This window comes from Capsicum annuum, chromosome 9 (assembly GCF_002878395.1).
Source record: "Capsicum annuum cultivar UCD-10X-F1 chromosome 9, UCD10Xv1.1, whole genome shotgun sequence".
NCBI classification, from domain to species: Eukaryota; Viridiplantae; Streptophyta; class Magnoliopsida; order Solanales; family Solanaceae; genus Capsicum; species Capsicum annuum.
This window is the reverse complement of record NC_061119.1, coordinates 148,865,458-148,879,157: the sequence shown is the minus strand read 5'-3', so window position 1 is coordinate 148,879,157 and position 13,700 is coordinate 148,865,458.

The following is a 13,700-nucleotide window of genomic DNA, read 5'->3' as shown; positions in this document are numbered from 1 at the left end:
ACCCTTTTGTCCCTCTCGAGTATGCCACCCTCGGTTGGTCAAGGAGATTAGGTTTAAGATTCTGATGCTATATCCTAATGCAGGTTCATGAATGATCTGCTAGTAATTGTATCCCCCATAACTTTGGAACTAGTATTCAGGGCATGGTAGAAATCTTTAACAGATTTCTCCCTAAAATTCTTGTGATTAGGCACCATCACCAAATTTTTCTTAAATCAAAACCATGCCTAATGCATTGGTTCAGAATACATTTGGCTAAAGTTATAGATTTTGTCCTTTAATTATAGAATTTTTGTAGGAGGGAATAAATGGTCTAAAAACTACTTTCGCAACTCGGTCCAAGTAGTAATGGATCCACAAGCTAGTTCCCTTAACCATAATGTTGTTTCACCAGTTAGAAAGAATGAGAACAAACTGAGTCTCAACTCTTCCTGATCCACCCTAGGTATATTATATGAAGTGCAAATTCCAAAAATATTTATGAGGTATATGTTTTTGTCATCAATAGGTAAGACAGAAAACACACCTTTTGGATTCAACAACTAGATCATAGCACTAGTAATGTCGAACTTCACTCCCTACGAAAACTCAAGAGGAATGATGTCTCTTATCTTGATATGCTATACATGTCCCATGTCTTCATCTGGATCTTCATATTTTGGCAAATGCTAAAAATCTAGGGATAATAGATTTCTGTCTCTTCTACCTCTATCGAGTTCTGTTCTACGATCAGTTTTCTGCCTTTGTCTTACTCTCTCTGCCTCTTTAGCTGCATGCTAGGAAACCTTATTACCCCTTCTTGCATTTGCTTCCACTAATAACCATACTGTAGTTTTTACAATTGTCTTATGAGAAAGTGGAGGTAGGGAGGCAAGTTTTATGGATCATCTCTATGCCTCCCACGACCATGGTATGACGCGCTTCGATTCTATTCTAGGACTCTTTTTGGATCTAGATCAAATAGGATCAAGGTATTGCCTTGAATCCTAGTACTGGGCATTCACTGGCGTACACAACATGAAAAATAGAAAAGTAAAACTTGAAAACCTCAACGGCTTCAATCAATTGATCCACAACCATATTCCTTAAAAACGGTGCCAAAATTTGATGTTTCCCAAATTATACCCTCTAAAAAGATACAATACGGTTGTTGTCAAATTATAGTAACCCAACTAGGTTGGGGTTGATCCCATTGTGAATAGGTCAAGTCTGTCTCTCGAACTTATTGACGTAGACAGTTGGGTAAAAAAGTAAATGGGGGGAATTTGGAGTAAATAGTGAAAAGTAACATCTTGATTGCTTTCAAATGTAGTTAATTTGAGATGAACACTAGCACTGTGTTCCCTTTAGCTTTCTAACTTCATAGGTTTATCATGCTCAATCCAACAATCTCACTGCCACATATGCATAATTTGACAAGCTGGGTATTACCAACCTCTTGTGTACGCTTTAATAAATCTGACCCTACACCTTGCGAGTCTCAAGGTGTCGCATTACTAACCCTTTTCTTTGATCCCAGTTTAACTATCACCTTTTGAGTATCAAGTTATTAGCCGAGGGTTGATAGCATCGAATCACTATTGTAATCTTTTATTCCCAATTTCTCTCTCTTATGAAGACGATCTCGAATACAAGTAGGTTCTCAGTGTTGGCCACCTCTAAGAGATAATTAAACTAAAGAAGATCACAATGAAAGCATAAATAATTATCTAGAAGAACCTCACACTTCCCCTACTTCATTATTCTGCCAGGGTTTCCACAACTTTAGCTAAGGAATTTATCCTCTCATAGTTTCAAGACACACCATGGAATTCAATAAAGAAAGCATAGAAGTAATCTTACAACAATGGAAGAGTAAAACCCAATGTCTTAAATTAATTAATTAACCAAAAACCAAAAACACAACAATTCAAAGATCAAAAGTCAATCTTAAAATCAATATATGTTTGTGAATAATATTAGTGCCTAAACTGACTATAAAACATCAAAAAAGTATTTATAGAGTACATAAAAAACCTAGAAATCTAGACCAAAATGTATAGGGAAAACTAAGTTGGTGGCCACTTATGATGCCACTTACAAGCCGTAAGTGGCACCTATACCATGTAGGTGGCCATCATAGGTAGAAAAAACCTCAGAATCATGTCATGCTACTGTACTTTACTTGGGGAGTAGGTAATACTTATGCCTCATAGGTGATAGCCTCATATGTATCAGATAACCATTGGTCTTGCAGCTTATTTGAACTTCAAACTTCTGCAACTTGCCACTATAACTATGATGTCATAGGTGGTTCCTAGGTACCTTAGGCCACCCCTCATAACTGACAAGCTCAATTCTTCACTTTCATATTCTATGAAGTTTGCATCTATGAAACTTATGATAGGCCATTTACGGGTTGTAAGTGGGACCTACGTGCTTTAAGTGACATCATAAGTGATACTCTTCTGCAATTTTAACTCTTTTCTTCATTTTCAGCTCAACACAAACACATCATATCTACCAAAATAAACTTATGTACTTAAATATTTTCCCATTTTAAGCATTAAAAGTGCCATGAAACCATGGCACATCAATGGTCCAAGATATCATTTTTATAGTTAGGAAGGCACCATTCACATCAATGGGTTCTTCATAACCCTAATGATACTATTTTTTTTGAGGTTGATTGATTGATCCAAATATTAAGACCTTAACAGATTCAGGACTTCAGACTTACCTTCCTTTCGCTTTACTCAGATAGAAATAAATTAAAACCTTGCAAATATCTAGATGATGTCCTAAGTCCCTCAGATCCTAAGCCATTGGTGCGAAAACATTTGGGTATCTCATGGAGAAGAATTAATGTCGCATCTAGGATACTTGACCAATTTTATAGATTTGAGAGTGAATAGGTTACTCATTCGACTGATGGTTAAATTTTGAGATCTTACCACTGCTACCTTTAGGTTCTTGAACTTTAAGATCGCACCCATGTTGGAGGTAATAAGTCACATTGCTAAATTACCATGGGTAGGATGGGCTCCTTTGCCCCCACGTATTATATTTGGAAGTGACTTTCTTTGCTTGTTGGTGTTAAGAGTTGGTTCAAACATAAGAATGGTCGAGGTAGGCTGAGTCAGCTTAGGGTATCTTTTTGAGAGATTTAGTTAAAGAGAAATCTATGATCGATTTTTGAATGATTTTTTCTTTTCATGGTCAATTGGGAGAGATGAAGGGCTATTGTTTTTAGGGTAGTTTTTGGGGCATTATGGTGCTCCCATTGAGAGGAAATCAGATTAACGTAAATTTTCTACTGATGGTTATCTTTATGTGCAGAGGATCACCTAGGATGACGATTGTGTTGATAATCTTGGTGAAAATCTTTTGTTAATTATCTACATGCTCCAAAGGGTATGACCTTTTTAGAGGGTGCAATTTAATGCTTTAAGTGTGGGCATTGGAGCATTTTTAAAGGAGAAATGCATATAATGGCATCAGAGAGGCCGAATTCAACAAAATTTATAGTTACAAGTTTAGGATGAACATGTGAGATGTACCAAATAATGAAGATCAGTGGAACATTTTCTTGACTCACCTCACTAGTAACCTCGTCCAATGGCTACTATTAGGGATCAATGGCCGGGAAATGTTGAGGAGACATTACTGTTATTTCCTTGAACTGATCAGTCTAGTAGGAATCCGGACCTATGCACTATTAAGGGTTCTTTGACAGTTTGGCATAACACAAGATGTCCCTCTATGGTCAAACATGTTACTAACAGAGAGAGATTATGAATAAAGGATCCAATAAAGAGACTCAAGAATTTGATAGACGAATGGGGAGACATCTTCATCTCAAGCATAAGGGTCAATTCACATCGCACCCCAGAGTACTACACATGGCATATGGATGGAGTAATTTTATCCAGGTTAAGTTATGAAGAACTCTAAGGTATTGCCAATGTCCCTAGGTTGAATCTGATTCAAGATCAACTTTTACACCTCATGCCTATATCCACAACTATGTACCAGCAGGTGATTTTAGGATCAGTTTTCCATCTCATACCTTTGGTGGAAATTGAACTAGTAGAAGAGATGGAGAAAATTTTATAGGAATACCTAGAGGAATATTTGGTGTACGATATGGAAGACCAAGAATGAGAGCTAACAGAGAAAGTGGAGGAAGATCTAGAAGAAGAGTTGGAACATGAGGAGTATGGACCCATCAGGTTTGATAATCAGAAGAATGAAGAAGATCAGTAGGGGTAGAAGCCTGACAAGTACGAAAAATTCCACCTTGGGCCTTATTATAATTTGGATGATGATGATGAGGATCCACTGACCTGGTCTTACGCCCCATTTCCTATCTTCAGTTTCCTAAATATCTTGCACGACCTATCCTAATGTTTTTATACTTTATTTTTAGTCTTTTATATTCATTGAATGACCTTTCTCAATTTTTTTGTACCTTTATCTCCCACCTTTTACTTTTCCTAAAGGTCTTGCATGACCTATGTTGATGTTTCTATGGTAATATGCCAACTATTATGAAACCCTGAATTCAAGGATCTTTTTGAATTTAATTCCATTCAGTAACTCAGGGTTTTCCACTCCCCCCTTGAATATTAATGAACATAGATTCATCTTAAATTTAAGAACAAGTTGAAACTTTGGATCAATTATCACCTCTAGAGAAAAGACCTCCGTATTAGGATGTATTTTGAATGTTGCCAACTTGGCCTATATGTGTGTTGCATATTTTTTACATCTTTTGATATCTCCCAAACTTACATGGTTTCCCTTTTATATTTATTTTTGTTTTGTTTTATTTATTAATCCCCAAAGAAAGTTGATTTGTATCAACTCACAAACTGGTTGAATATCAATACAACCTCCAGCCCAACAAAAAAATGACTAATAAGGAAGAATGTAACATGGTTGTATTAATACCAGTAAATGACACCAAAAGTTATCAAAGGCTGTCAAACACCTAAAATAATAAAAAAATGGCTAACATAGACTAGGAAATCGAATTCCTGAAAGGAGAACTACATCAAATGCGAGACTTGATTAAGATTACAGTTGCCACCTTTTCCACTTAATTCTATCCTCCAAATGTCGAATTACCTTTGGTCACTCCCCTAACTTAACAAATCTACATTCACATGCTCAATCCCCTCTTTCTCATCTACCCACCACTAGAGTTGTACCTAATTTTTCATTGCCCCCTTAGAACTTTACTATTCTAGTTCACCCAATAATGCAACATATGCCTGAGGTATACATCACTTACGAGTTACCTGTACCAGTAGTATATGCTACTGAAGCTCCTAATTTTGTAACATCCATTACTATTAAAGTTTCATATAACGTCAATTGATATGTGGGATTAGATAAGGATGTCCACTTAAATGGAGAAAGGTCGATATTACCTCAGTTCAAAAGTCTAAAAAGTGTATCTAGAAATATGCAAGTCATTAGAGGAACTGATGGCTTGGATTATAATTACTTGTGAATCCATCAACAAATCAATATGCTAATCGGGTACAAACTATAAAAGTTCGACCTGTTTGATAGATAGGGTGACCCTCTTGCACATCTAAGGGCCTATTGCAACAAACTGGTTGGCATATAAAGGAATGAGAAGTTGAGGATGAATTTGTTCATCCAAAGTTTGTCAGGGGAAGCTCTGACTTGGTACACTCACTAAGACCCATGTAAGTGGCGTGACTGGCAGGAAATAGTTGAAGATTTCATGAGTCACTTTAGGTTTAACATGGAAATCACCCCAGATAGGTTCTCATTGGATAATATAAAGAAGAAGCCATTAGAGTCATTTTAAGAACATGCGTGGTGATGGAGGACTGAAGCTACTAGGATCCAATCCCCACTAGATGAGATCGAGCTATCTAAGTAATTTATTCAAGCTTAAAATGGTGTTTATTTTGGCAAGATGATGTCGATGATGGACCAGAAGTTTGGAAAGTTGGTCAAGATAGGAGATTTCATAAAAGAAGGTATTGAGTCATGAATAATTCAGTCAATGGTTGCATTGCAAGCTACAATAAAGCCATACAATCTTGTTCCAGTGGTGGTAATATTAATAAGAAATAATATGTCTCAACCATCACACCGTACTAACAACTTGGAATTTCATCTTACCATTACCCTAGCAACCCCCAAATTGTTGCACATATTCCAGTATACAATACTCAACCACATTATAATCCACCTCGAGCTTTAGCAAACCAAAATTTTCCATGACCTTATGCCCCTGTACAAGCCCAGTTCACCAAAGTAGATCGGCATATGCACTAAAACTACATCCAAATCTCAAAAGTAGAAATATCAACACATATACACTTATTGTCGAGCCTTTGGCTCAACTGTTTGAAAGATTAGAGTCAGGAGAATTATTGCACCTAATCAAAGGGAAAACCCTTAATTCAACGTCACAAAATTTTGATAGAAATAAGTTATGCTTTTATCACTCAGGAGTCCAGGGCCATGACATGGAAGAGTGTTATAGTTTGAAGAACCATACTGAGTCTCTAATTAGAAAGGAATTAATTAAATGCACCATTGCTTCTCCAAATATGAACAATAACCCTTTGCTAAATCATGAGAATCGAGAAGTCAATATGATTACTTTGGAAGAAGAGTATGACTTGGAGGGAGCTATTCTACCTGTCAAGAACAAAGAAGTTGCCAGTACATCCCTATTACAACCTTTTATCATAATTTAGTTGAGAGAACCTTTGACTATTCAGACTTACCTGCCAAGAATCGTAGTAACCACTATAGACATTAGGAAGCTTGACTATTATAGTAAATGAGTACCATAGGATTATCGAGCAAAAGTCAAAGGAAAGATGGTAGATAATGCTGTGGCCCAGGGGATGACCCGGTTAAAAAGGTGTTATATTCTAGAAGCTCTAAATCAGAGAGTTCCTAGAAAAAGGAAAAAATCAAAAGTAGAATGTTATTGATGTTAAGCCCATAGAATTTTGGATGAAAATGTAGCCTAAGAATTATTCAATCGAAAAGCAGCTAAACAAAACACTAGCCCATATATCCATTATGTCCTTGCTTATAAGTTTTGAAGCCCATAGAATGTTTTGATGGAAGTGTTATGCAAAGTTAGCATACTAAAAGAGACCATAATTAAGACTTTAGCTACATTAATCAAACGTATGGTAGAAATGAATAAGATATCTTCCATGATGTTGAGCTACTATTAGAAGGGGTTGCAATACTAAAGCACTTCATATTGCAGTTAAATACTATATAAAGATCAAGAGTATAGTGTTAATTGGTGGTGGTTCTGGTTGTAATATTTGTCCATTATCTATTTTGAAAGATTTAGGAGTAAACATAGAGAAGGTAAGGGAAAGTCGGGTAAAGGTCAGAACCTTCGATGGATAGTAAAGGAGTTTCATTGGAGAAATCTACCTAACATTCCAAGTAGGACCAACTAAATTTCCCATCTTATTTCAAGTGATGGATAAATCATCCAGTTATAATCTATTGCTAGGAAGGCCATAGTACACATGGCAAGAGAAGTTCCTTCCACTCTCTATCAGTGTGTAAAGTTTGAGTAGGGTCATAAAGAAGTTACTATCCATGGAGAGATCAGTCATCCTATCTCTTCTATCAATTTAGTTTTTGTCACTGAGGAGTTAGATAAAGACACTTTTCATACTTTGGAGATCATGCAGGTTGCAAAGATCGATGAGAAAATAGGACTAGTAAAACTTAAAATATTAAAAGCTGCAAAGATGGTTGCATCAGAGATGTTGAAATATGGGTACAAGAAGCTGATGGTATCATTGAACCAATCCAATTTAAACATCATAGAGGTACCACCATACATGGATGTAATCCTACTTCAGAGAAAGTCTACAATGAAAGTTTAGGTAAGATAGTGTCTGTGATAGCCCAAGTCCCAGTTTCATAGCAAGCTGATGAGGATATCATAGAGGAAATGGAAAATCTATTTATGGCTATGATTGAAGGAGAACTAGAGATAGATCTTAAGAAGCTTCCCATTTGTGATGCTGAACCTAGAGAGCTCTTGAAGAATTAAACCATTAGCCCATCCCTATTTCGATAGGATTATTGGTAGTGTGGAATTACAGTTGATTTCAATATTGTTTTTGCATGATTAATTGAGGCTTGAATCATGCTGATGCTCGTTTTGCTACTCGCCTCTTCCCAAATGTCGAGTGCTTTTCTATTAATAAAAGTCCTTATTTAAAAAAAAAATTATTATTTTCCTATTTTATTTAATAAAAAAGATTATGAGAAGTGTAATGAAAGTATGATCCCTGAAAACCTACCACATGAGATTGAGCAACTTAAAAGTTAGAAGAAGCCTAATTTAGATAAAACTAAAGTTGTCAATCTGGGTGATAAGGAAACGATGAATGAAACATAAGTCAACATACACTTGGAGGCTAAGAGAAAACAAGAATTGATAAAATATCTTAAGAAATACATTGATTTGTTTGCTTATTCTTAGGACATGCCATATTTGAGCACCGATATTGTCTTGCATTGTCTGCCAATTAACCCAATATGTCTGCCTGTGAAGCAAAAGATGAGGAAATTCAAACACGATTTGAGTTTGAGAATCTAAGAGGAGGTGACCAAACAAATAGAAGCTAACATTATGAGGGTCACAAATTACACCACATGGTTGGCCAACATACTGCCAGATTTGAAAAAATATAAGAAGATAAGAATTTTTCCAGAGTATAAGGATCTCAACAAGGCTAGTCCACAAGATGATTTTCCTATCCCAAACATTCATGTTCTTATTGATAATTGCACAAAGTATGAGTTACAGTAATTTGTTGATTATTTTATGGGATATCACCAAATATTGATGGATGAGAATGATGCAGAGAAGAAAAACTTTATTACCCCATGAGGAGTGTACTGCTATAAGGTAATGCCATTTAGACTCAACAATGCCAGCTCAACTTACATGTGGGCCATGACTACCCTTTTTTTGGATATGATTCAAAAAGAGATATAGATGTACATGTATGATGTCATTATCAAGTCTAAAAAGAGCTTAAACTACCTGCATGATTTGTGAAAGTTCTTCAAAAGGTTGCAAAGGTACATTTTAAAGTTAAATCAAACAAAATTCACCCTTGGATTTTTGACAGGAAAACTAATAGGATTTAGTTTTAATAAGAGAGGTATAGAGTTAGATACCTCCATGATAAAGGTGATCCAGGTTGTACTATCCCTTAAGACCAAAAATGACATAATGAGTTTCTTGGGATGGATCAATTTTATCAGTTGGTTCATAGCCTAGTCTATGAAAATTTGTTAACCTATTTTCAATTTACCAAAGAAAGATGTTTCCACTAGATGGAGTAAAGAATGCCAAAATAATTTTGATAAAATTAAGAAGTACTTGTCCAACCCATTGGTATTGGGAAGCTATTTATATTGTAGTTATATGTTATGGATAGTGCGTTTAGATATGTATTAGGACAATATAATGATATAGTAAAGAAGGAGCAAGCCATTTACTACTTGAGCAATACGTTCACACCATATAAAGCAATGTATACATTATTGGTACAAACTTGTTGGGAATTGACTTGGGTTGAGTACAAGTTAAGACATTACCTATCAGCGTATACCATGCAGTTGATTTAAGAATGGATCCACTCATATATATCTTTTAGAAACCAATGCCTACTAGAAAATTTGCAAACTGACAAATTTTATTGAGCGTGTTTGATGTTGTGTATATGACACAAAAAGTTATTAAAGGACAAGATTTAGCTAATCACCTCATAAAAAATCCAATGGACTAAGATTACAAGCCACTCAAGACCTACTTTCCTAATAAAAAGGTATTATTTATAGAAAAAGACATCTCAAAGCCATATGGTGGATGAAGAATGTTCTTTGATTGAGCATAGATCTTTAAAGGAGTCAGAATTAGAGTAGTTATAGTTTAAGAAATAGGTCAATATTATTTGATTTTAGTAAAGATTAGGTTTTCTTGCATGACCAACATGGCAGAATATGAGGCTTTCATTTATGAACATAGGATGATAGTAGACATGAACATCAAAGAGTTCTTGGTGATAGGATATTTAGATTTGTTAATTCATTAGGTGTAAGGATAATGGATACTAAGAATATCAAAATCATTCCTAATGTGTAATGAGTTAAAGAGTCGAGTAAGAGATTCACTAAGATTGAGTTCAAACATATTCGTGGAATTGAAAATAAGTTTGTTGATGTCCTGGTGACACTATATTCAAGGATGCAACATCTAAATAAGAATTACATTGATCCCATCAAGGTGGAGATATATAACTAATATGCATATTGTTTCTATGTAGATGAAGAACTAGATGGAAAGTTGTGGTACTATAACATTAAGAAGTTATTTAAAGCAGGGGAATATCTAGAATGCGCTACAGAAAATAAAAGAGAACTTTAAGAAGGATGGACAATCACCTCTTTCTCAACAAGGAAATCTCATATAGAAGGATTCTATACTTAGGATTGTTATGATGTGTCAATGACACAGAAGCCACAAGACCATTGGAGGAGATACACATAGGAGATTATGGACCCCACAGGTAGTTAATGCTTATAAAGAAAATTTTAAGAGCTAGATACTTTTAGATGACCATGGAGAGGGATGGAATCTGATATATGCAGAAATGTCACCAATGCCAAGTTCATGGGGATTTTATACGAGTTTCACCAAATGAGCTCAATGTGATGGGTTCCCTTTGCCTATTTATTGCTTAGAGAAAGGATGTTATTTTGCCCCTAAAGCCTCCTGTAGCCAATGAATACCATTTTATCTTGCTGTCTATCAACTATTTCACAAAATAGGTTAAAGCTTCATCATACAAGGCAGTAACTAAGAAAGTGGTAGCAAACTTCATTTGCAATAATATGGTCTGTCAATTTGGGATTCTTGAGTCAATCCTAATAAATAACAGACCCAATCTTAATAAAAACTCAAAAAGGAAATTTGTGAAAGTGTAAGATAACAGGCCCAATCTTAATAAAAACCTTATGTCAATTTGGTCACAGTGACTTAGATTTGGGGATGGCTCATATTTAAACTAAAGTGGTAAGCTTCCATACTTCAAAAGACTCTATTTCATGCTATGGACTTCTTTATATTATTTTTATTTCTTAGACTTTGGTTTTGGCTATTGTCAGGGTCATGTCCTGATTAAATATTCCTTGTTTTGATTAGAGCCTTTGTATGACTACTATAGGCATAGGTGGTGTTAGTATTAGTGTCAGCCTTGGTATTGTTATTATTATTGGGTTTGACATCGGTTGGATATTTTGTTGGATGTTTGGTTGGTTATGGACTTTATTAAATGTCTTTCAAATATTACTTTATCTTGTTATATGTTTTAAAATTTATCCAACACAGGGTATTGTGTGGTTATACTTGGGTATTAGGGGTGGTCTCTTGTCTAGGTTAGAATTGAAGCAACTGACATGACTAGGCCCTAGTTTGGATCATGTCAGATTGGTATCAGAGCCAGGTTCATGGTCAGTTAGGAGTCTGTAAAGTAGTGTCAAGTAGGATAATTTTTAAGGGGGTATAGCGCACCACACTCATAAGGGAGAATCTACAGGGTATTTAGGAATTTCTTACTTTCTTGTGTTTTAATTTTGAGCTATAGAGTTGAAGGTCCTGAATTCTCCTCTAATTCTTGTTTATTTGCTTTTTAGATCATCTCTCCTTGATGATTTGAAGCTCACGAGAACTCCTCTGCCCCACCCAAGGATAATATTGATGGGAATAGTTCTACTTGGTGGGGCCCATGGATGATCTAGAAGTCTAGTTCCTAAATATCCTGGAGTTCCATTGATTCAGTCTAGTCCTTCCCTAGCTCCTCAAGTTGAAGTGATAAATTCTGAGTTTCATCAGTCTATTCATATGTTGGCACAATTGGTAGCCTCTTATTCCGAGCATGGTGTTCCGTTTACTCCATCTTCTGAGCCTACAAAGGTTGGCCAGTTTATGAGGTTGAACCTTCTTGACTTTTACTAGTATTAAGGTTAAGGATAATCCTTAAGGTTTTCTAGATAAGATGGGAAAGATTTTCCCTATTATGCATGCCATTAATATGGAGGGCATAAAGTTTATCGCCTACCATCTGAAGGATGTGGGGTACCAGTGGTACAAAGAGTGGGATTAGGCAAAGGGTGATGATGCTAAGTCATCTATATAGGAGGATTTTTCTAATGCTTTTATAGACTACTTCTTTCCTCATGAGTTGAGAAAGGTGAAAATAGAAGATTTTGTTAATCTGAAGCAAGGTAAGATGTCAATCAAGGAATATGCCTTTAAGTTTCACCAATTATCACAGTATGATTCAGAGTTGGTTTCAAGCATGAGGCCTAGAATGAGGAAGTTCAGTTCTAGTTTATCCCATGAATTGATCTTAGAGAGTAAGGTTGCCTTAATAAACAAGGACGTAGATATCTCTAGGCTGCTGGTATACATATAGAAGGTAGACAAAGAAAAAAAGAAGTATAATAATATAGTAAAGAGGTAGGGTAGGAAATTTAGATTTTCTAAGCATAATGGTAGCCAATAGAAAAGTGGCATGGTTAGTGGAAAATGTCCCAAGAAGAAATGGGGCAATTTTGAGTCTAACTCGATACCCAAATCCGTCGGGTAATAGGTGTTTCTATGGTGATGACAACTTTAGGGAATAGGGGTCCCAATCTCAGGCTAGTGGGGCTTAGTCATCTCTATTATATCCTTCTTACAAATTTTATGGTTGAGTGCATCAGGGTTTCTATGATGAGGTGAGGTCAGGTGCTTTAACTGTGGTCAGCTAGGGCATATTCTTAGAAACTATCCTCTCAGTAAGGTTGCCTTAGGGGAAAACACGGTTCCAGTTTTCTCTTTATCAGCTCCGATACCAAAAGGTGCACCATCTGGCTCCGGTACTTGACAGAACGATCTCTATGCTCTCACTACCCAACATAAGTCTGAGGCATCACTTGATATCATGACTAGTAAGTTGAAACTCTTTTTTTTGTGATGTGTATAATTTACTTGATATTGGGTCCATTCTCTCTTATGTGACCCTATTGTGGCTGTGTATTTTGCTTTTAGTACCGAGTATATTTTAGATCCTTTTTCTAGGTCTACCCCGATAAGTTACTTTGTGATTGCTAGAAGATTCTATAGGGTGTGTGTGGTATCTATTGGTAGCAAAGACATCGTAGTGGATTTTTTTGAATTAGATATGATGGACTTTGATATTATATTAGGGATGGATTGGTTGCATTTGTGCTATGCTTCTCTAGACCATCGAACCCATACCATGGTCTTTAAATTCCCTAATGAGTCAATTATTGAGTGAGAGGTGGTTCCCTAGATCCTAAGGGGAGGTTTATATCATATCTTAAAGATCGGAGATTAATCTCTAAAGAGTGTCTCTATTATCTAGCTCGGGTTAAAGATTCTAACTCAGAGGGTCCTTTTTTGTATTTTATCTTCGTGGTAAATGAATTCCTGAGGTCTTTCCTAATGACCTTCTTGGCGTTCCATCCGATAGGGAGAATGAGTTTGGGACTGATCTTGTTTCAAACACTCATCCAATTTCTATTCCCTTGTATAGAATGGCTCCGGCTAAGTTGAAGAAGCTTAAAAAGTAGTTAAATGATCTTTTAGATAAGGGTTTAAT